The sequence below is a fragment of the Otolemur garnettii genome, unplaced genomic scaffold, assembly GCF_000181295.1.
Source record: "Otolemur garnettii isolate 467f Iridium unplaced genomic scaffold, OtoGar3 scaffold00404, whole genome shotgun sequence".
NCBI lineage: Eukaryota > Metazoa > Chordata > Mammalia > Primates > Galagidae > Otolemur > Otolemur garnettii.
Genome location: NW_003852799.1, coordinates 107,271 through 116,367, shown reverse-complemented (window position 1 = coordinate 116,367; position 9,097 = coordinate 107,271). Strand labels below are relative to the sequence as shown.

General features: G+C 39.1%; 1 pseudogene; it reads right to left on the bottom strand.

Moving 5' to 3' along the window:
- Positions 1-8,043: 8,043 nt before the first annotated feature.
- On the bottom strand, positions 8,044-8,686 carry LOC100954907 (annotated as a pseudogene).
- Positions 8,687-9,097: the final 411 nt, after the last annotated feature.

Sequence of the window (9,097 nt, the reverse complement as noted above, 5' to 3'; positions counted from 1 at the left end):
AAAAAAAAACAGCAAAAAGAAGTAACAAAAGGCAATAACAACAAAAATTATTTATATATATAAAAAACATATTCATATATATGTGCCATAGAGATAGACTTTAGTAGGAATATATTTATGTTGCAATATACTATCTGGACACAAGGTGGTGCCATGAGTGGTTCCCAGGCTTATACCTGTTTCCCAGCTTAGATTGTTCTTGGTGGTTGCCCATTTACCTCCTTGGCACTCAGTCCCTGCCAAAATGTAATTCCACAGATGCCAAAAAATCTTCAGAAGGGGATTTCACAAATTCCCCCTGCAACATTTTCTGTGGAGGGCAGGGTATCCTGGGTTTGTTCCCAGTGTAGCACAACTCCCTGCATGTCGACATCAGACCGCTGTGCCTGGCCTGAGGAAAGAGGCCTGCACACACAGCCGTCTCATGTGTTTTATAACAATAGCCACTTCCTATCCAGCCCCTTTCCCTGCATGAATGTCTTGCCAGCCACCAGACTGGGGAATCTGGTCACCAAATTCCACATGGGAGTCCACACTTCACCATTCTTTCCACACAGCGCCTAGCTTCCACAAGTTTACAATTGAAAACTGTAATCAGATTCGTTTGGGACCTGGGCATGGGGAGTGCTGGCTGCCAGCTGCCACTGGCACCGGTCACCTCAGCCTGGGCCAGGTTGCAGAAACTTGCCTGGCAGTCTCCGCAGCTCCAGATTACACTCTAAGTCCATCAATCTGCCACCTCACTGCACACCCCAAACTGCCACTCCATGACAATATTCCACCCCAGTTATGTTCTAGCCCCACTACATCTCACTGTTGTTCCAGGAGAGTTCAGCTAAACATCTTTCCCATACACCATCATGCTCCATCTCCAATTTCCTTTATTTCAGATTTAATTTTGATTATTTCTTTTCTTCTGCTAGGATTAGTATTGAATTGTTCTTCTGTTTCCATTTTCTTGACATGATTCATTAAATTCTTGATGTACACTCTTTCTTTTTTTCAAATATGGGCATCTAATGTGATAAATTTTCCCCGTCAGACTACTTTTGCAGTGTTCATCCAATTTTGGTAGCTTTGGTATCCAGTTTTTATGCCTTCATTGTCACTATGTTCAAGGAACCTAATAATTTCCTTCTTTATCTCTTTCTTAACCAACTGTCATTCAGCATAAGGTTGTTTGATTTTCCTGACTTTGGGAATGAAAGTTTTTCTTGAAGTCGAATTTCTGTCTCTCTCTCTCTCTCTTTTTTTTTTTTTTACAAAAAGATATAACAATTTTACTTTTCTTGTAAACCAACAATTTATAATTGTATAAACTTATGGAGTACAAAGTGATGTTATAATCTATGAATACAGTGTGAAATAATTAAATCAAAGTAGTCAACATATCCATCATCTAAAATATTTAACTTTTTTTGGTAAAAGCATTTGAAATTTACTCTCTTGGCAATTTTGAAATGTATACTACTCTAATATTAACCCTAATTACCACATTGTGCAACAGAATTCAAAAAAAGAATAAATCATTCTTCCTGAGACTTTGAATCTTTGACCATCAATGAGATAAAATATCATTTTCAAAATAGCATCCAAAAGTGAGTGAATTTATCCATATCCTCTAGCTCATAATAGAGCAGGTGAACAGAGTAATAATTCATTTTATTCCAATTTCAACACTGTTAACAGAGAAAGTTAGTTGAAAAAAGGTATAGGCACACTGTCTTATGAGAATTAGCACCTAGGGGCTCCATAATCATCTGGCATCCGGTTAATATTGTATCTGTGGGTAGAAATATGCATGATAGGAACTCTAGTTATTTTCCAGATTCTTTGTTTAAGATCTTTTTTTTTTTCTTTGTTTAATATCTTGGTCAACCTTGGCCACAATGTAACACTTGTGCTGAGTTGCTCTCTACACTAAGAAGTCATCAGTATGTGCATGGTAATCCTTCAAATCTTGGATCCTTGGCAATTCTGAGGGCCATTCAATACTTCTTCCCCAATTGCTCAGTTCGAGCCATTACACAGTCAGCTGTATAAGAAATACACTTGGTATATAGACAGTCCATCATTGACTGCACTAAGTCCAGTTTGGCTTTAATAGAAAAATTGATAAAGTTGGTATCACTCAAGATGTGGTAAAGTGGGCCAGTTGTGTATTATATTGGAAGAATAAACAGGAAGGATGTTGGGGTATTTCTCTTTCCTTTAGCATGCTGAGATCTTTCTTTTCTTTCTTTTTAAGTTTCAATCTATCCTTTTCTTTAAGCCTCTGATCTCTGAGACTAAGTATTTGCTTCATGGTTGCATGCTTCCTTGTTTTCTTTTGCTTCCCTATGCTTACACCACACTCTTGTTTATTCCAGAATCTGGAGTTGAGTTTCACCTTTATTCTCTCCAGGTTTCAAAAGACATAAGGTATCATTTCAATTCTATTAATTTTGTTGAGGTTTGCTTTGTGTCCTAGGATACGATCAATTTTGGAGTATTATTTATGGGCTGATAAGAAGAACATATGCTCTTTATCTTAGTGATGGTATGTTTTATTATATGTCTATTAAGCTCAGTTCTACAGTTGCATTTATTTTCCTTCTTTTTTTGTTTTGTTTCTGTTTAGAGGATTCATCCAGTTCTATCAGAGAGGTGGTAAAGTCCCTAGATATTAATTATGGTGATGTAGGACATCAAATTATTCAGACCAATCAATGTTAGTTTCATAAATATGGAAGTACTTAAGTTGGGTGAACATATAAATTTTCCACGGTCTAATCTGTTATTGATATATATATGATATGTTCTCTTATTTTATTTTTCCCTTGACTGATATGAAGTGACCATATTTGTCTTTTTCAACTTTAGTTGCATAAAATCCACTTGAATCTGCAAGTAAAATTGCAGCACCTCTTTTATTCTGATTTCCATTTGCCTGAAATATTATTTTCCAACCTTTCAACTTGAGTTTTGTTTTCCATTTTATTTTTTAATTTTTTGACACAAACTCTTACTTTGTCATCTTGGGGTTGACTGCCATGACATCACAGCTCACAGCAACCTTAAACTCTTGGGCTCAAGCAATTCTCTTGCCTCAGCCTCCCAAGTAGCTGGGACTAAAGGCACCTGCCACAGCGCCCAACTATTTTTAGAGATCAGGTCTCACTCTGGCTTAGGCTGGTCTTGAACTTGTGAGTTCAGGCAAACCACCCATCTTGGCCTCCCAGAGTGCTAGGATTACAGGCATGAGCCACAGTGCCTGGCCCTGAGTCTTGTTTTGTCTTCAAATTTGGGTATGTTTCCTGGAGACAGCATATATATTGTTTGAGTTTTTAATCTGGACAGCCAGCTTGTGCCTCTTCAGTGGGGAATTCAAGACTTTCACATTTATTGTGAAGGTCCATTATTAGTTTTATCCTTTGTTCCACTGTAGAAACTATGCTTTGTCATTTAGTTTCTCAGTGTCGACTTTGCTGGAGGTCCATTATGATGGTCAGTGTGGAGAATGGGTTTGATTTTTTCTCTCATAGCTGAACTTGTTGTGGCTAATTTCCTCAGTGTTTTCATGTCAATAAAGGGCTTTATTCCTGCATTGAATTTAAAGATTCGTTTAATGAGATATAGAATCTTGGGCTGAAAATTGTATTGCTTAAGAGAGTTAAAGGTAGATGGCCACACTTTTATGACTTGAAATGTTTCATCTGAAAGAAAAGTCTGCCATCACACTGATGGATCTGCCCCTATGAGTCAATTCATGCTTGCTCCTTGTTCATGGCAGCATTTTATCTTTTATTTTTACCTTGGCCAGTTTCAGTACAATGTGTCTTGGAGATGCTCTGTGTTGATAAGAACTGGGGTTAGATATCCATCTTAATGAGTGTGTCTGAATTTTTGATGATACTTGAGAAATTTTCATTTATGATATCCTCCCATGTAGCCTCCATTCCTTTGGGTCATTCCTCTTCCCTTTCGGGGACACCTATAATTCTTGTGTTTGAACACTTCACATACTCCCATGATTCTCTATGTCAGTGGTTCTCAACCTTTCTAATGCTATGAACCTTTAATACAGTCCAAAGGGATGGTGACCCAAGGGTTGAGAACTGCTGCTTTGTGATTCCTCTGTTTTTACTCTTCTTTTTTGCCTCTTTAAATGCCTGATTTAGCCCAAGAACCTCATCCTCTGGATCTGAGTTTGTTTCTTCTCCATGGTCTAATCTATTATTGACACTTTCTACTGCATCTTTATTTTTTATTTTTATTTACTTATTTTTTTGAGACAGAGTTTCACTTTGTTAGCCTCAGTAGAGTACTGTGGCATCATAGCTCGCAGCAACCTCAAACTCTTGGGCTTAAGCAATAGTCTTGCCTCAGCCCCCCAAGTAGCTGGGACTACAGGCACCTGCCACAATGCCTAGCTATTTTTTTAGAGACGATGTCTTGCACTTGCTCAGGCTGGTCTTGAACTACTGAGCTCAGACAATGTTCCTACTTCAGCCTCCCAGAGTACTAGGCTTACAGGTGTGAGTCATCTTGTCTAGCCATCTATTGGAACTTTCCATTCTCTGGGTGACTCCTTCCTTTCTTTAAGCCTTTCTAATTTCATCATGTCTTTCATTTTTTTTCTGGGGTCACATTTAGATTTCCTTTTGGTTGTTATCCTTTTTCCCTTTAATTCCTTTCATTGTTTTTGCCACCTATACACTCAATTCCCCTTCTGTCATTTCCATAATTTCTTTATATGTGGGATGCTACGTGGTGGCTAACTCATTAACCCATGGAGGAAGATATGTTCTGGTTTTTTATGTTTCCAGCATTTTTGTGTTGGTTATTCCTCATGTGTGTTTTCTTCTTGTTCATTTCCTTCCCCTACATTTTGAGTTCACTTCCTCCTTCTCCTTAATTTGATTTTGTCTTTGTGCTTGAGTGTTAGAGTGGCCTTTGGTATAGGGCCAAAAGGAAGGGAAGTGTAAAGAGCAAGAAGGGATAGAATAAAGAAAACTGGAAAAAGTGGTTAGAAGGGGAAAAATGAAAAATGGAGAGAAGGACAGATAGAGAAACTCTGGGGTAATACTGGTGTTAGGCAAGACACACACCCGCAATTCTAGGATTATGGGGATCTATACTGGATAAATCCCCAGAGATCAGGGGTTCCTTACCAGCCTGAGCAAAAGTATTATCCTTACTCCACCAAATATAGAAGGAAATCAGCAGAGTATCATGTGGGGACTTACCAGTACAGTCCTTTGGAAGGCCAAAGCTAGAAAGACACCCTAAACCAGGGGCTCAAGGCTTCCTTGAGCCAGGCCAATGCATAGTACCCTAGTTCAAGCCTTAGAGCAAGGCTTTTTTATATAAATAAAATGCATAATGAAACAGAACAAAACAGACCAGAGAGAAATAATAAAAATAAGTAAAGAAAATAAAAAATGAAAGTATAAAAAATCAAAAAAGGGGGGATATCTCAATTGTTTGAGAAATTCATGAGGGAAAGATGAGAAAAGTAGAAAAATCTCTATCAAAATTAATACAGAGAAATAAACAGAAGAAAAGAAAAAGGTCAGAAAAATCTGTAACAAAAATCAAACTCTTAATATTCTAGAAAAGAAAATTGAAAAAAATACAATAAAAATTTTTAACATGAAGAAAAGAAGTAAAAAAATATATTTATATATATATTACAATATATTGCCTGGACACCAGGTAGTGCTTCATTGTTGCAAGATGCAAAACAAGCACACACTGTTTCTGTTGCATAAGATGGAGGTGGAAAGGCGCCATCTATTTGCCATGGAGGGCATGATTACTTTACTAGCAAGCAATCCTCACAGGGTTGGGAGCCTGATGCTGTGACAAGACTTCTTTGGAAACATGCCTTGACCTTCTAAACAGTGCCCCTTAGCCACAAAAGGGGTTTCATAGAGGTACAGGAGCCATCCAATGTGCTCCAAATGTGGCAACCTGAACTCAGCAGGTGTGCTACTTCTGGCCACAGTGCTCAGACCCTGTGGGCTGTTCCTTTTAGGTGGCCCTTACAGAATGGCAGTCCTCTGCTGGCAACTGAGCTGATAGGAGTTCTACTCCAACTGGTGGTTAAGTTCTGGGCACTGGGTGCCTTTCAAGTTCATTTGCTCACTTAAGCTGTCCCAAGACAGCTTCAGGAAGCACCCAGGTCTAAAAAATCTGTCTCTAACCCTTTGCCAAATGGTGATCCAGAGTCTGCATGCACTCACAACTTCCCTTCTTTGCTGTTCTTACATGGATCCTGACCTTGTTGATTCTTGGAGTGCCCTGCTGCTTCACTGTGCCTCTAGAATGATGTTTCTGGGCAGGACAATGCAGCAGGAGGTGGTTGGAGTCCTCTCTCCCTCATCTCAGCAAAATGTCTGGCATGGAGATGACTCTAGTCTTCTGTCTTTCCCTCTCCCCTCTAGTACATTTAATTAATCCACTCATGTGTTGGCAGGAACTTGTGTTGTTTCCACACCTTTGTAATAGTGAATTCTGCTATTATAAATAATCAAGTACAAGAGACTTTCTGATAGAGTATCTTTTTTTTCCCCCAATTTGGATAAATATCCAGTAGTGGGAATTCCATTTGGATAAATATTCTAGATAAAATGGAAGGTCTGCTTTTAGCTCTCCATACTACTTTCATATTGATTGTACTATTTTGCAGTCCTACCAAGAATGTATAAGTGGTTCCCTCTCTCCACATACTTGCCAGCATCTGCAGTTTGGGGTTTGTTGTTAAGAGCAATTCTCACTAGATTTAGGTGATATCTCACTGTGGCTTTGATTTTCATTTCTCTGATAATTAGAGATGTTGAACATTTTTTCATATGCTTATTGGCCATTCGTCTATCTTCTTTTGAAAGGTTCTTTTCATGTCTCTTGCCCATATTTTAATCTGGTCATTTGATATTTTTTTCTCTTACTAATTTACTTTACCTCTTTCTAGATTCTAGTAACTATCCATTTAGCATGTTACTGTTTTCTCCCATTCTGTAGGTTGTCTGTTCTGTCTATTAATTGTTTTCTACTTTTTCTTCTGGAATTCTTTATTTATTTTAAATTCAGATTAATATAAACATACTAATGATTAGGTTACATTGTTTGTAACCTAAGGTTACATAAGGTTAATGTCAAGTTGTAGTTGAGGCAATTGAGTTGAGGCAATTGAATCCTTCCTTCTGGGGATGTGCTATCAACAAATAAAGGACAAATAACTCCATTTATCATTGAGCAACAGACATAAACAGAATCTTCTCTGAAGAAGAAAGGTGAATCGCCAACAAACACATAAAAAATGTTCTTCTAGAATTCTTCTGGTTTCATGCCTTAGGTTTCAGACTTTTATCAATAGTGAATTAATTTGTGTGAGTGGAGAGAGATGTGGATCTTGTTACAGTCTTTTGTGTGTGGTTATCTTACTTTTCAGTATGTTAATATCCTTACTAGAAAAAAATATATATCCTTACTATATTAAGGACTTTTAAAATTTAGTTAACAAAGAAGGGGGGATGGGCAAGATGACCAACTGGAGTCAGCTTTAGACAGAAGCTCCTGTCCAGAGGGAAGGATAATGACCAGGAAGTACCCAATAAAGCTGAAGATTGGAAGCTGAGCCGACAGAGAAGAGTGATAACTGCATGTTGCATGTCATCTCTGCTGAGGCAAGCTGTGACTCCAAGAAAGCAAATTTCTGTTTTTTTTTTTTTTGGAATAATGAGGGTTTATTACATGAACCAAGACAGAATAGAAGAAGGCATCTTGCATGTAGCACAGTGGTTACAGCACCAGCCATGTATGTGAAGGCTGGTGTGTTCAAACCCAGGGCCAGCTAAACAATGACAACTTTACAAAACAATAAAAAGAAGGTTTATTACATGAACCAAGACAGAAAAGAAGAAGGCTTCTTGCCTGTAGCACAGTGGTTACAGCACCAGCCATGTGCATGAAGGCTGGAGTGTTCAAACCCAGGGCTAGCTAAACGATGACAACTCTACACAACAACAACAAAAAAAAAAAAGATAGAGAGAGGAAGAATTATTTGTCTTTTGGGGCCTTGATTTTCATCAGATAGAATCCAGCTCTTTGCCCTCTAACACAGAGCCATCTGTTCAGCCACACTGGCCTGGTCTTGATGCAATGCATACAAGAAGCTTGCCCTTCTAGAACTGCTCCTCCAGAAGACTGCTTATTTTGGCATTCTTTTTCCTTTCATCATATTTCTTCTGAAATTTTCTTGAACTTTTTTTTTTTTTAAATCTCTTCATCTTTTGGAGTTAGCTTTGCTCCTTTCTTGCAGCCCAGAGGCAGTGCACAGTGGGACTCATACCCCTGTTGGTATGGTGTGCTGTCAATAAGCACAATGCAGTTCTTCACCAAGGTCTTGGTACGAACCAGTTCATTGTTAGATGTATTGTAGACAACATCAACGATGCTTGTTTTCCTAGTAAAACACTCTGAGCCACAAGAGAAGTTTCCCATGTCCAGCCTCAGGGCACGGTATTTCTTGTTACCTCCCCGAAAATGGACGTATGTATTTGGTGGGGGCCAATCTTAGCGTTAGCTGTAGGGCGTCCCAACTCATACTTCCACTTCATGTGGTACGGCTTTCTCTTGCCCTCAGTCTTGCACGCTTGTGCCAGTTGTCCCAAGAGATGCCCATTGCTCAGGGCTGGCTGGAAAGAGCAAAAGCAAATTTCAGGTACAAAACTTATCCCAAAGAAAAAGAGTGTCCATCCTCTCCCCAAGAGAGTTTTCTTGCTGTGGATTTTCTATAGACGAGTGGTGAACTGAGGACCTCATGTCTCACACCATGAGAGAGAGTTCCTGGAAGTGGGAAGTACTTCCCTAGAGGCACCCTGCTGTGACCCTGAGCACTCTCTTGCCAGGCATGAAAGTTGAACTAACGTTTTCCCTGCCATTTTCAAATTCCAGTCCACCTTTTCCCCCTCGCCTAATGGTCCATAAGCGTAACCCCTGCAGAGACCAGATTATCTGTAGTTCATTGCCAGGACTGGGCACTGCAAGGACCATGGTAGAAAAGCTGCAGTGGAACAGTGAGCCCAGCAGTAGTGCAGACAAAGTTGGGGGA